The sequence below is a fragment of the Felis catus genome, chromosome E3, assembly GCF_018350175.1.
Source record: "Felis catus isolate Fca126 chromosome E3, F.catus_Fca126_mat1.0, whole genome shotgun sequence".
NCBI lineage: Eukaryota > Metazoa > Chordata > Mammalia > Carnivora > Felidae > Felis > Felis catus.
The window spans coordinates 11,959,885-11,974,050 of NC_058383.1; the positions used below are offsets into that span (position 1 = coordinate 11,959,885).

The following is a 14,166-nucleotide window of genomic DNA, read 5'->3' on the forward strand; positions in this document are numbered from 1 at the left end:
GAGAGTAGGTCCCCACCGAACTGAAACTCGTAGGACTTGTATGAAGTGTCCTCTTGCTGTCAGCCACACAAAAGGCGGTTGCCTCCCTGTTGTCGTGCTCTGGACCTCTTAGGAGCCGGGACAGAGAGCCAAGACACCGGCAAAAGGAGTGGGCATGTCTCTGTGCTTGGCAGTTATGTCACCCACCTATTTCAAGTAGTGTCGTCTATATAAAGCCAAGGGAGTGGGGCGTGTGGTATTACCACCTTCCCAGGAGCGATATTTGTATCTCCTTTGCTTCTACTAAGCGACTAAACCTAATTTAGTCACCGAAATCAAAAGTGTTCACGGGTTACATCCGCCTCCCCTTGAGGCAGACTGGCCACAAAGATTTCTGAACGAGCTCCAAAATCACGCACGGAATAGCATGGTCTGTCTTTCCATCAGGGCTGTCTCATTAGGTCACATCAGTGGACATCCAGCTCAGAATCTGTATATATTAATCGCCCTTAACTTCATCAGTCACTCCACAGTCGAGTCTAGGCTTTGGATCTGTGCTAGCATTTCTTCCTGGCAAGACATCTTTTCATCCATCCACTTATTCAAAAAAGCTGCAACTTCATACTGAGTGAAATAGAAATCTAAGCCTCCTCTTATTTGTTCTAACTTATTATTTTGCAGTATTTATATTTAAAAGACAGGCAGAGTGCAGAAATAGTTCTAGTTTTCAGGGGTCTGGTGGGCAATCCGAGCGATCCTTCTCATATCCGTGGGGATTTTGTAGACTTGAATCATGATGTTTCCTTTGGCTTTTCCATCTAGTTCTAATCTGCTCTATATTCTTCCCTGAAAGCTTGATACTTAACTGGCAGAAAATCATTCCAGGACTAGTGTTTCAGGGGATCAAAGAAACCCAGATCTGCTAATGTCTCCTTTCAGTCACCCTTCCTAATCCCCTCTGCCTTCTGGTCGTTTCCCATTTCTATATCTAGGTCAAAGGGACTCCAGGCATCTGCTCTATGCGTAAATGTTAATGGCATTGAACGGACCACGGGAATCCAATTATGATGCTCTAAGATAGCACTATACAGACACATACCAATATAATCAGAGATCAAACTCTAGCAACATACCTTGTATGACTTGACACTTTGTAAATTTATTGATTACTTATTTTGTGGTCCAGACTATTGTCTGTCATGGCAAATGTCCTATGTTCACTTGAAAAGAATGTGCACAACAAAGAAGATGAAAACAAATCATAAAAAATTTTTAGTTCTGTCCCAAAGAGGACAGAAAAAAAGAGGGAGAAGGAAGTAAAGAACAGATAGGAAAAACAGAAAGAAAAAATGGTGACATGATGGGTTTAAACTAGTTATCAACGATCACATTAAATGTAAATGGTCTAAATATGATTAAAAGACAAAGATTATTAGATTTGGGTTTGGGGGAGCCAGATCCAACTGTAAATTGCCTACAAGAGACTCACTTTAAGTAAAAAAGGCATAAATAAAAAGGAAAAGTGACATAACATGGTAAAATCAAGAGAAAGTTGATCAGAAGAAAGCTACCATAGCTAGGGGCACCTGGGTGGCTTGCTTGGTTAAGCGTCTGACTTTGGCTCAGGTCATGATCTTGTGGTTTGTGGGTTCGAGCCCCACATCAGGCTCTGTGCTGACAGCTCGGAGCCTGGAGCCTGCTTCAGATTCTGTGTCTCCCTCTCTCTCTAACCCTTCCCATGCTCTGTCTCTCTCTCTCTCTCTCTCAAAAATTAAAAAAAAACATTAAAAATAAATATAATAAACATTAAAAAAATAAACACAGAAAGTTAACATAGCTATATTTATCTATGCAGTAAATTTCGAGCAAAAAATATTATCGTGGATAAAGAAACTTATTGCATAGTGATACATGAGGTCAATTCATTGAGAAGACACAGGGCAAATATTTTTGCCCTTAATAGTACACCTTCAAAGTACATGATTACAAAAGCTGACCTAATTGCAAGGAGAAATATACAAATCCACAATTATAGGCAGATAGTTCAATTCCCTTCTCTCCATAATTGATAGAACAAACAACTAAGAACAGTAAGGATATAGAAAACGTGAACAGTACGGTCAAACATCTCGACCTAATTAACATTTACAGAAGGCTTCACCCAATAACAGCAGAATACACATTCTTTTTAAGTGCACACAATACAGTCAACAAAATAGACCATATTATGGGCCACAAAGCAGGTCTTAATAAATTTAGAAGGAGTCAAGTGATACAAACCATGTTCTCTGACCACAGTGAGACTAAGTTAGAAATCCACAGCTAAAAGAACTTCAAAAAATTCCCCAAATATTTGGAAACTAACCACACCATTCTAAATTACTTAGGACTCCAAAAAATAAACGAACAAATAAAATCAAAACGAAACAACAAAAGGAAAGAAAAGGGAAAAAAAAGGAAATCAAAGCATTATTGAAGTGAATGAGAATAAAAACACATATCAGAAGATATAAGATGATACAAAAAAACGGTACTCACAGGGAGCTTAATAGCATTAAACTTCTATTTTAGAAGAGGAGAAAGATCTCACATCAATACCCTTAACTTCTACCTTAAGAAACTGGAAAAAGAGGAGCGAATTAAACCTACGTTGCACGCAAGAAAGGAAATAATACAGATCAAGGAGGAAATTGGTAAAGTAAAAACAAGAACAAAAAAAACAGGAAAACAATGGAGAAAATAAACGAAACAATAAGATGGATCAATATAATTGATAAACCTCTAGACAGACTCAGAGAGATACAAAGACAGAGAGAGAAAGAAAGAAGGAGGGAAGGAAGGATGAAGAGAGCAGAGGAAAGAAGAAAGAAGGGGAGAGAGAGAGAGAGAGAGAGAGAGAAGACAAATTATCCACGCCATGAATGAAAGAGGTGATATCATTCCAGGTTCTACAGATAATAAAAGGGTAGGTCAATAGTTTCGGCAATGTGGGTAACAAGGGCCAATTCTCCAAAAGGTACTCAAGAACAGATAATCTGAAGAAACCTGTATCTATTATAGACACGGAATTTGTAGGGGTGCCTGGGTGGCTCGGTCGGTTAAGCGTCCGACTTCGCTTCAGGTCATGACCTCACGGTTCGTGGGTTCGAGCCCCGCGTCGGGTTCTGCGCTGACAGCTCAGAGCCTGGAGCCCGCTTTGGATTCTGTGTCTCCCTCTCTCTGTCCCTCCCTTGCTCGCGCTCTGTCTCTCTCTCTCTCTCAAAAATAAATAAAACATAAAAAAGAAAGAAATGGAATTTGTAGTTTAAGTCCTCCCCGCAAAGAAAACTCCAGGCCCAGATTACTGCAGTGGAAATTCTACCAAACATTTAAGGAGGAAGTAATTCCAACGCAACACAAACTCCTCTAGAAAATTGAGGAGGAGGGATTACCTCCTGACTCATTCAATGAGGGTCGTATTATACTTACTTCAAAACCAGATACGGATATTGCCGGAAAGGAAAAGTACGTACCAATGTCCCTTATGAACACTGATGCAAAAATTCAAAGCCAAATTTTAGCAAATTAAATGTAAAAATAAAAATAAGACCTCAGGAGCAAGTGAAGTTGATCTCAATAGTACGATTTTGGTTTAACATTAGCAAGGCAATCAAGATCAATTCACTGTATAATAAAGAAAAAAAAAGAAAGTCATCTGAACATCTAAATAGGCAAAAAAGCATTAAAATAACAGTATCTACTCTACATTTAAAATACACCTCTCAACAGGAATAGAAGGGAACTTCCTCAATCAAATAAAAACAGGTCCCAAAAAACCCTGCAGATATCGATTACTTGCTGGTAAAAGGCTAAAAACTTTGCTTCTAAGAGGAGGAACAGACAAAGGTAACTTCTCTCATCATTTCCATACCACATTGGGTTTTGGGTTGTAGCAGGTGCAATCAGGGAGAAAAAAAAAGAATTAAAATGCATCCAGATTGTAAAGAAAGAAGGTATGATAGTATTTATTCTCCGACCACATGATAGCCTATGTGGAAAATCCAATGGAATCTACAAAAGATGCTTCTAGATCTAAAAAGTGAAAAATTGCGGAATCTAAGGTCGATATACGACGATACATCATATTTCTATATGAGCAATCATAACACTGAAATGAAAGAAGCAATACCATTTAAAATAGCATCAAAGTACGAATTATTTAGGAAAACGTAGGACAAAAAGTGTGCGAGGCTTGTACATTGACAGCCACCAAATATTGCCCAGAGAATTTATTTTATTCTTTTACGTATTATTATCTTTTTTAAACAAGCTTTAATGCACTTTGTTTTTCCGGTGCAAACCTATGGGATGGCCACAGCTGGAGCCTGGGTCCTCTGCATGGACACTCTGGTATGATTTCCCGATGGGGAGACTTGGTGAACAGCCTCTTTCTGAAGATCAGGGGTGAGAGAGCTGTAGGTCTTGGAAACAGTATCAAAGTGGCTTTGGTGAAGTTTCCCTGGGGGGGGCGGGCAGTACAGCCCCCTCTGGCTGCGGTGCAGACATCGTCAATACCAGCCAACATCAGTAGTTTCTCAGGCACAGGGGTTCAGGCAATGCCAGTGCCTCCGGGGGCAGGGATGAGGCACACCAGGACAGAGCCACAGTGGCCGGTCACCTTGCACGGGACAGCATGGGGTCTTGCCAATCTTGATCCCCCAGTAGCCTCACCGCACGGGGAAGACGGAAAGCTTGGCCAGGATCACGGCCCCACGGATGGCAGTGGCTACCTCCTTGGAGCACTTAACACCCAGACCGACGTGCCCATTGTCATCTCCAATGGCAGCAAATGACTTCAACCTGGTCAGCTGGCCAGCGCGGGTTTGGTTTTGCACAGGCATCATCTTCAAAACCTCGTCCTTGAGGGACACCCCCAGGAAAAAGTCGACGATCTCAGATTCCTTGATGGGCAGGGAGAAGAGATCGATCTCCTCCAGGGACTTGACATTCACGTCCTCGACCAGACGGCCCAGCTTGGTGTTGGGCATCGACTCTTTGTCCTCGGCCTTGCCTCCGCGAGGTCCCAGGCCCTGGCCCCGGCCCCTGCCCTGACCCCAGCCACAGCCCCGGCCCAGGATGCCTCTACGGAAGCCTCCGCGGAAGCCGCCGAGGCCTCCCATTCCAGGGTCCCCGGGGCCCACTGGTGTCATCTGCCATTTCCTGTTTTCTCGGAGAAACACCAAGAGAATTTAAAAAAGAAATAGGTAAATGGAAAGTTATATCGTAAAAAATCTAAAGCTGTAAAGTTTTTAGAACGAAACGTAAGACAAAATATTTTTAATTTTGCACCCCATATCTTAGATAGGACCCTAAAAGCATGATCCGTTAAAAGAAAAGGAAATGGATAAATCGGAGTTCATACAAACTGAAACATTTTGCTCTTCAAAAGACACCAATGAAAGGGGCCCCTGGGTGGCCCAGTTGGTTCGGTTCAGGTCATGATCTCGCCGTCTGTGCATTCGAGCTCTGCCTCGGGCTGTGTGCTGTCAGCTCAGAGCCTGGAGCTCTGATTCTGTGTGCCTTACTTTCTCTCTGCACCTCCCTCCCTCTCTCTGTGCACCTCCCTCACTCTCTGCACCTCCCTTGATCTCACTCTGTCTCTCTCTCAAAAATAAATAAACGTTAAGAAAAAAGTGAAAATAAAATCCACAAGCCATGAAGTAGGAGAAAATATTTTTCTAACCAAATATGTAATATTTATATCATGTATATTTATTTGTATATAAATATAAATTTATATTGAATATAATATATATTATATAATACATATATTATATATAGTGGATTATAATAATAAAATATATAATATATAACATATAATATATAATACAATATATAATTAAATATAAACAAAATATATACAAAATATATATATATTATAATATATAATATCATTACATAGTATATAATATATAATATAATATAATATAATATAATATAATATAATATAATATAAACAGATGTATATATAAGATAAACAGGAAATAAGCATAAATAGGAAAACGTGTTAAGTAGCATTAGCCATTCACAAAATAGAAATTAAGCCATGAAGAGATGCTTATTACATTGGTGAACATAAAAAATACTGCCAATGCCAATGCCAGTGGACATGTTCAGCCCCTGGAACTCGCATACCCTGCTTGCAGGCACCTGAAACAGAACAACTGCTTTGGAAAGCAGTTGGCAGTTTCTTTAAAAAAAAACATTTTTTTTAACGTTTATTCATCTTTGAGAGACAGAGACAGAGCATGAGCAGAGAAGGGTCAGAGAGAGGGAGACACAGAATCCGAAACAGGCTCCGGGCTCTGAGCAAGCAGTCAGCACAGAGCCCGACGCGGGGCTCGAACGCACCGACCGCGAGATCACGACCTGAGCCGAAGTCGGACGCCCAACCGACCGAGCCACCCAGGCGCCCCAGTTTGGCAGTGTCTTTAAAAGTCAAACATACACTTGCCATACGAGCCAGTCATTCCTCTCCCAAGTATTTCCCCCAAAGAAGTAAGAGCCCGTGTCCTTTCAAAGATGTACACGTGGATATTCCGAGCAGCCTCATTTGTGAGAGTTCAACCCTGGAAACAACCCCAATGCGCACTCAGAGGTGAGCGGATACACAGATGGTAGTATGTCCTTACAGTGAAGTACTAAGCAGCAATCAACAGGAACGAGCTACTGATAAAGGCACCGTCACGAAGAAATCAAAATAATTGTACCGAGTGAATGACGGCAGATGAAACGCGGGTCAAGATACCCCCAAATTAAAACATCACACCAATCAACTTGCATTCTCCACAGTCATTCCATGCTTGTGAAGCACTGACCACATTCCATTTTGAGCTAATGAGTGGGTTTTTAAAAAATGTCTATTTGTGAGAGAGAGAGAGAGACAGACAGACAGAGCATGCGTGGGGGAGGGGCAGAGAGAGCGGGAGACACAGAATCCAAAGCGGGCTCCAGGCTCCGAGCTGTCAGCACAGAGCCTGACTCGGGGGCTTGAACTTTGCTTTTGCCCTTGAATTTGACGCAAGCAGACCTTGACCAGTCTGAGCCGGCTTACCCCTCTGCCCCTCTTACTCCCACTTTCCCGATTCTGACCCTTCCCCCATAGACATCGCCAGCGCCGGGTCCCCCACGATATTAGGCAGATAATTAGTTGTGGCTGTGTGTGTGTGTGTGTGTGTGTGTGTGTGTGTGTGTGTCTCATCCAAGTTTGTGCTGTCTATCAGGCTCTGCGAAATATATATGTTCACTGTCATGCCTATTTAACACAAAAGTCCCTATCTCTGGGGGTAATGTGCCATTTTATCAGTAGTTTTCCATCAAGGGCAGATCATAACATCCTAATATTCTCAGCGCTGTTCCTCGGTTCCCCAGGGAATCTCTTTCTCAGGTATTCATCTTTGCAGCAGTGCTCATTAATATGATAAGGCTCTCTGGTTTTAAACAGCTCTTCAGACCCAAACAGGCCATAATTGAATGGAAGATTTAATTGTTTCCCCCCTCCCCACCCCCCACCCCCCCCCCCCCCCTCAGCAAACAATCAGGCCGGGAGAGCAAGGAGACCGCAGACAAAACGCCACCGCTCGACTCCGGAATGAAAGGCGTGTGTTTCCATTCACTCACGGGCAGAAATGTCACTTGGATTTCAGAAGGGCTGACTCGGGGCTCAGTTCGGAGGGGAGCACTATTGAATTCTCCCTTCTGGCGGGCAGACAGCTCAGCTGCGGGGCTCTCTCTTCCCCCCCACCCCCCCACCCCCCGTCACTCCTGTTGATTTGCCTTCAAGGTGGTCATTCAGAGGGAGAGAAAAGGCCACGGTTTGCCATTTCAGGCCCAAAGATTTAGCCGTGACCTCCATCTAGCTGCAGCTCTTAGCGGCACGGCTCAGCCCGGAGGCTCCAGCCCAGGGCGGCACGCCGTGCCTTCGTGTTGTCTTTTGTTCACCCCAAGTAAGATCATCTCCCCGACAGATAATAACTGCCTCCCCCCCAAAAAAAGATCCCATGGCCGGGGGCCTGGGTGTGATGCATCAGTGGCTCCTCCTGGATCAGCAGCTTCCATACTCCACTACAGGCTCACGTGGTAAGTCATGGTTTTAAGCTTACTGACAGCGGTGTCCCCTGTCCTTTCTCATCTTCTGCCAGACTCTGCTCTGTCCCTCCGCAGGCACTCGACCTTCCAGCTCTCTGCATTCTACAGAATGCTGGAAAACTTCACAAAAACCCAAGTTTTCAACTCGTGTTGTTGCTCTCAGAAAATGGGGGAGGGCATGGCTGGGGACTGTAGGGACCATGTTCGTTGCCATTTTGAAGGACTTAGAATCATAGATTGCTTGTACTCTGGTTTCAGGAGAGGCATGGCTATTGGCCAGGGAGCAGAACGTAAGCTGAGACACGTTTCTAGCGACACTGGAGCCATATCTCCCTATCTGGAGAGGAAAGGAAATCCCAGAACGTCGCAGGTGCCTCGGTCCGTGGTAGGCGTCAAAACATGTCTTAAAGCCAAGCGATGCTGATTTTGGAAGGAGCCATGCCCAAATTCACGTCCACCGTGATCATTAAGGAAGATAAGACCCATTGTCCCTAGAAAGCCTGGTAGAGATTGTTAGAAGTTTATGCAAAACGTACACATGGCTAAAAAGCCCATATCCGTTTCTTCATGGATGTATTACTTCTGTCCAGGCAGGAAAGCAGGTACATTTCTGTAACTAGTCACTGTTGATGTTTATAACTTTCCTCTTCACTACCATTCCACGCTCCCTCTGTCTTCAGTCAGATCCCAAACCGACCTCATGTGATGCTGTGAGCCTTTGTTCCTGAAGGGTCTGAATATTGAGTGGCCCTGCCCTTATTTGATTGGTAGAGTTTTCTACTGAGCGTGAAACTGAGAAGTGGCTTCTCCAGAGAATCCCAAGGGTGAAGCATGACCTGGAATGTCACTTTTATGTAGCTGCAACCCTAAAAAAAATCAAGATCTGTCACTTCAGCGGACAGAATAGCAGCCTTCGTTGTCCATTCATTCAATGGCATGAGGAGCCCCAAATGGCCAGGCGGTGGACTAAACTTGCTACTTAACGGAACCATAGCTGTGCACCTTGTGGGAAGCATTCCTCTGCTGGGAATTAAGCATCAAGTGTCAAGGATGGAAACAAATATCTGCAAGTTGATCATCTGGGGTGTTAATTCACAGACCCCTGCATTCAGGCTATGAGAGTAATGGCACCAGACATCGGTCGTTTCTTGAAAGTGTCTTTAACGTCAGGTTTTCAGAGTTCTCTCTCCCAACTGGCGGTATAATCAACTCTTCAGCAAGCCATTTCCCCATCTATCTGACCAACGGCTTCCGTGTAATGTGATACATGGTAAGACTCGTAAATTCCACGGGCGTGAATCCATGGGCACACTTATCTTGCCATGAAATAGGTTCTTCCTTCGGCAGCAACGCTGTGTGGCACACAGCGACTGAGAATAAGGCATTAACAAGCCCATGGGTTTTGGCACAAGCATTGACAGAAGAGAAGGCACATGTGTAACTATCCTAGTGTGGACAAATCACCGCCTTCTTCCTACTGGAAAGAGATCAGTGCAGATGGTCTGTCACCAAGTGGCTATCTGGTCACCCGGGAGAAAGGCACCAAAGCAGGGCTCAACACTGGCCTTTGCCGTTGGAAGTTTAAGTCCTCAGACCATATTGGTGAGCCAATACACAGCCTTTGTCTGTGTCCTCACGGGCACTTTGTACATCTGACCGTCATCTGTAGAATGTGTCATCTTGCCCACGGGATTATCGAGAGCCTTCCCTGCGGTGCACGGCCTTTGCTTTGCGTGCACATGCAACAAAAGTGTATTTCCACACTGTACTCACCCAATACCTTTTCCCCAGACGTTTTGTTGCCAGTCTTCCAACTCTATACCTTCTGATTCCTGACCAGCCGGCCAGACACTTCGCTACTGCACGTGAATCAGGATGTATCCAAATTGCCGATCGCTCGGTCCAATCAAAGCGGACGGACAACTGCCCCAAGCTTTGCCGTTGCGGAAGATTGGCCTTTATCGGGTATCTTTCCAGAACATTCCTGATCAGAGCTGGCACACCACAGCCGTTCATTTCACATTGGTGGCAGCACACTGTGCAGAGAAATCTGTGACTCGGATCCAGACATTTGTTTTGTTTTGTTTTGTTTTGTTTTGTTTTGTTTTCAGTAAACCAGTCATCTTGGAGGCCATAGATGTGGATCGAGGGAAAGTAGTCTCTGCAGCGGGAATCGATGACATAGGAATCTGGGCCTCCTGTTCACTCAACTTACCTCCCTTTCGGACCTGCTTAACCCGGAGCTCTTTCATAACGCTCCAACTTGATGGGAGATGGTTGCTGTGCATACCCCAAGGTGGTGGGCCAGTGAATAGCCAGTTTATAGTTGGTAGAGTAACAGATGCTTTGGCGCTCTGCCTGGATCTCGACGCTCATCATGTCGGGACCTACCACTTTCTCCTGTGGTCTCCAGTGATTCTCTATGGGAATCTGAGCACACAGCAGGCCAGAGTGCAGAGCACTGGGAACAGCTAAATGACAAATGGGAGTTGGAGAGTCAGGACACCAGCTTCCTCATCCCTTGGGTTAGGATGTTCCGGAGAGGCTCGCCAGGGTCTCCAGTGGGATTAACCACTGTGAGTTGTGCCCAGTTCAAAACTCATGAATGTGCCCATATTCCCTTCCCTCTCTTCCCTGCCTCGTATTTCCACTTCTTGTCTTTACCACTGCTTCCTGGAATCACCTTGCAAACAAACCATACGTATCCAAATCCTGTCTCCAGGTATGCTCCTGGGGGAACCCGGGCGACGGCAGATAGCTCAAATTGCACATAACTTGATGTCAGGTTCTCAGGTGTGAGAAACAACACATAGAATGGGAAGAGTTTCAGAGACAATCGAACCACTGAAGTAAGCTTGATTTTGTTATTCCAACCCCCATTTTCTCCACACCAACACTGCTCAAAACCAAGACGAAAGGGAGAAAACAAACCAATCTGTAGACTTTCATCAAACTTACACCCCACCAGGACCCACACCGGTCACCCCAGAGTTATGCAGAATCATTTTGCTGTCTCACGGAACAACTTCACATGCGCACTTTGCCAAGAGGAAATCTTGGTTCTCTCCTTGAATATTTGCTACTCAATTTGCATTCCTGTTCAGAAAATGCCTTCTCCAGCCATCTATGGAGGGTCTCCAAACATTCCACTCCCTCATTTCTCCACGGGGCTGCCCATACCACGTTGGCAGACTCAGACCACAGGTTGGAAGTCTTTCATTAAACAAATGGATTAAAGGCAGAATTGATGCAAGTTTCAATTCTTGTAACTGTGAAATGGCTTTTATCTGATTAAATTTCATGCAGAAAACAATGATGAAACTGGGACAAACAGAACAAAACAAAACAAAAAGGCAACGGATCATGTTTCTGTTGGCACCGGAGAATGATCAAAAGCAGGCAGAAATTGGAATGGAGTCAACCCTTGAATGAAAGAAAATGCACTAGGTGAGAGCTATGTTTATACAGTTTTTCCCCTGAGGACTACCCCAGTATGCTCAATGTAGGTTGCCTAGAACTCAAACAAAAATATCCAGCCTTTCAGCCTAAAGTATCAGAGGGAAGGATTTTGGGGGTTCCAGAGTAGCTACAAATTTAGGGAGAGGAGAATGTTTAAAAGGAAAGATCTACAGAAAGAGGAGTGCCCCAATTTACATGTAAACTCCCCCCAAATCCTAATGTCGTCTGAATTACGTACATGTGAGGGGGGAGTGGTGTTGCCAAGACCCTCGAGAGAAAGCAAAGGATGGAAATTAAAAAACTTGAGCAGAGGTTTCAGCTGTGACCTACCTGAGGAGCAGTGGAGTTCAGAGTTTGAACACCACCAAGTTACAGAGGATTGGTAAACATCTCAGATTTCTGCTGATTTCTAAGGGCAATGCTTTAAACGACGATTTCCCAGAACTAAGGCTCCATCCAAAGACTAAAAGAAAAACTAAAAGTGACCCACACTAACAAAGGATAAAACAAAACATCCACAAGTTCAAGTAAATTAGTAAGAAATTAGATCACCTGGTAGAGCAAAAATCAACTCATCCAAGGAATATACCAGAATCCAGAGTTTCTGCAACATCTACAATGTCCCGTACACAATAAACAATTACTGGACAGGGGAAGGGCAATGCAGTGTGATTCATAGTCAGGAGAAAACTCAATCAATAGACTAAGACCATACATAGCTATGTTGTTATTAACAAACACAGACTTTGAAGCAGTAATTACATATATGGTCAGGAATGTAAAGTAAAAGATAGTTATAATTGGTGAATGGAAGAGGAATACCAACGGAAAAACAGGAACCATAAGAAAAGAGCCAAAGTTAAATTCTAGAACTTTAAAAATAACATTTGAAATCAAAAATTTACTGGACAGACTAAGTAGCAGATTAGAAACATACAGGAAAGTCGCTAGAAACTGGAAACAGAAAAAAAAATTGGGGAAAAACTCAAGAAGTTCTCAGAAACATATGGGAAAATAGAAAATACTTGAAAATACGTGTAATTGCCACCCCTAAAGGGGATTTTTAAAAAAAGGACTGGAAAAATATATGAAGTAATTGTTGACTTTATAATTTTTGGTGAAAACCGTTACCTTACACATCCAAGAAACTCCATGAACCTTCAGTAGGCTAAGTATAAAGAAAACCAGGGGCACCTGGGTGGTTCAGTTGGTTAAACGTCCAACTTCAGCTCAGGTCACGATCTCACAGTTGGTGAGTTCAAGCCCCGCGTCAGGTTCTATGCTGACAGCTCGGAGCCTGGAGCCTGCCTCGCATTCTGTGTCTCCCTCTCTCTCTGCCTCTCCTGTGCTCACACTGCGTCTCTCTCAAAAATAAATAAACATTCAAAATTTAAAAAAAAAGAAAACCATAAGTAGGTCATCATAGTTCCACTTCTGGAAACCAAACAGAATAAAAAAAAAAGGTCTTCAAGGCAGCCAGAGAGATGTGACACATGATATACAGGGGAACAATGATACTATTTATAAATGACTTCTCTTTTGGAACAATAGGGATCAGGAGACAAAGGAATGTCTACCTAGAACTCTGCGTCTAGTAAAAATATTCTTTGAATGTGAAGGCAAAATAAAGACATTTCAGGTAAACAAAATATGAGAGAATTCCTAGTCAAAACAGCTGTATTTTAAAAGAATGTTAAAGAAGTTTCTTCAGCCTAAAAATAAGGGAAACCAGATGGAAACTCAATAGTATAGAAAGGAACAAAGAACACCAGAAATGGTAAGTCGAGTCAGTCCTTACTATTCGTAGAATTCATGCATGTGAATTGACCCGTTCGCTAAAATTTACGTGTGATCGAGAAACAAACCCTCGCGGCTCCTTTGCAGTCCTTCAGGGACATGTGCAGAGTGGCAGAAAGTGTGAGTTGCCTGATATGCATGTTCCCAGCTGTGGTGACTCTCTGCTTTCTTGTTTCAGCTCTCAACGTACAAACAAACGATCTCTGAACGTTTTATTTACCGCCACGTTTTTCACGTCTTTGCTTTTTCTCGGGGATTTTGCCATTTCAAATGGCCCCTTAAGTGTAGCACTCAAGAGCTGGCCAGTGTTCCTAAGTGTAAGCGGGCTACGCCATGAGAAAATATGTGTGGGGGTAAGCTCTGTTCAGGCATGAGTCACAGCACTGTTGGCCATAGTCAATGTTCACGAATCAACAATATGTATGAACTAAGGTGTCTTTAAACATAAACCCACATAAAACAAGGTTAGCTATTGATGACTGGACAAAAATGTTGTGACCAGAGTCTCGCAGGAACCTAACCCCGTATCTGCCGTAGGAACGAAAGCTCAGTATTCACTCACTCACTCGATAGCAACTTGACAGAATATTACCACGAATAATGGAGTATCAGCTGTATATGGGTAGAGCCATCAATCATTTCTTGTTAGCTTCTTTAAAGACACATGACTATTTAGTGATTTAGTGCAAGAATGTTAATACTGTTTTGTGGCTCTATAAAATAAGTAGACGTAAAATACAGTACATAGGGAAACAGTGAACAGAATGATATGGTACTGTTGGCGTGTTCTTGCATTTTATGTGA

At 43.4% G+C, this 14,166-nt stretch overlaps 1 long non-coding RNA gene and 1 pseudogene across 1 annotated transcript in view; both read right to left on the minus strand.

Moving 5' to 3' along the window:
• LOC123382564 overlaps positions 1–14,166 on the minus strand; it is an 89,976-nt gene that overhangs the window by 53,116 nt on the left and 22,694 nt on the right. The gene's annotated exons all lie outside the window — the stretch shown is intronic.
• Positions 4,341–5,439, minus strand: LOC101099607 (annotated as a pseudogene).